Source organism: Odontomachus brunneus, unplaced genomic scaffold (assembly GCF_010583005.1).
Source record: "Odontomachus brunneus isolate Ranch 3 - 2012 unplaced genomic scaffold, Obru_v1 Obru_scaffold_112, whole genome shotgun sequence".
Taxonomy (NCBI): Eukaryota; Metazoa; Arthropoda; class Insecta; order Hymenoptera; family Formicidae; genus Odontomachus; species Odontomachus brunneus.
The window spans coordinates 34523-35486 of record NW_022639562.1 but is presented as its reverse complement, the minus strand read 5'-3'; positions in this window follow the sequence as shown (position 1 = coordinate 35486).

Here is a 964-nt window from a genome sequence, read left to right as displayed (position 1 = left end):
CGTGCCCTCCATTGTCGGTATGGGCGAGTCGCCGGGGATTTGTTGCCCTCGACCAGCACGCCCCACCCAAACGCGGGATGAGTCCAAAGATATGTGCGCCTGTCCCTTAGCGCGTCTTCCGCAGGGCGAAGTTATTCCCGTCAGATGGGGCTCCCGACAAATCCGCTCTGCCGTCTCCTCTTGCGAGAGGACTCTCGCAGAAGGAGCCCATCGCCTTAAAGGCTTCTTCACTCCCTTGGACACGTTGGCGGGAAGCAACAGAGTCCCCCGTGTTTGGTGGTCAGGAGTTCTTCAGCCCACGCCGGATAGTCTTCCAGCGTATGCTGCGCTGTGTCCCGATCATGACCGCAGTGGTGGCAGCGCGTCGTGGCCTCCTGGTTGATACGGTACAGGTACTCACCAAAGCAGCCATAGCCGGTAAGCATCTGCGCCAACCAGAAGGTCAGTCCATGTACTCTCCTGCCCGCCCAATCGAGCAGGCAGGACCGGATGGCCTCTATGGTGCGGGCACCACACAGTCCGGGAACCGACAAATATTCGGTCCACCGGGCCATCGCTCGGCCCCGCGCCTTGAGGTCCGCTACTACTTTGATCCTGGTCGTCACCTGAACCCCTCTAGCCCGGAACCTCGTCAAGCGTTTGTACGAATCTTCGTACTGCTCGGCGAGGATCTCCAGGGGAGGGGTCCCGGCTAGGATCGCCGTCGCCTCGTAACTAGTTATCTGGTAGCATCTCGTGGCCCTCAGGACCACCGGCCGCATAGCTCTCCAAAAGAGATTTGTTGCGCGGCCAGAGGCCCGCAAGGCGCCCGCCCAAATGGACGCCCCATAAAGGACTACAGATGCCACTACATTGACATAGAGGCGGCGGATCTTCCAACTAGGGCATCTAAGGTTTCGCATCAGACCCGCGAGGGTGTTGCTCATCCGCGAAACCTTAGAGGCTGCATGCTCAAAGTGAGCGG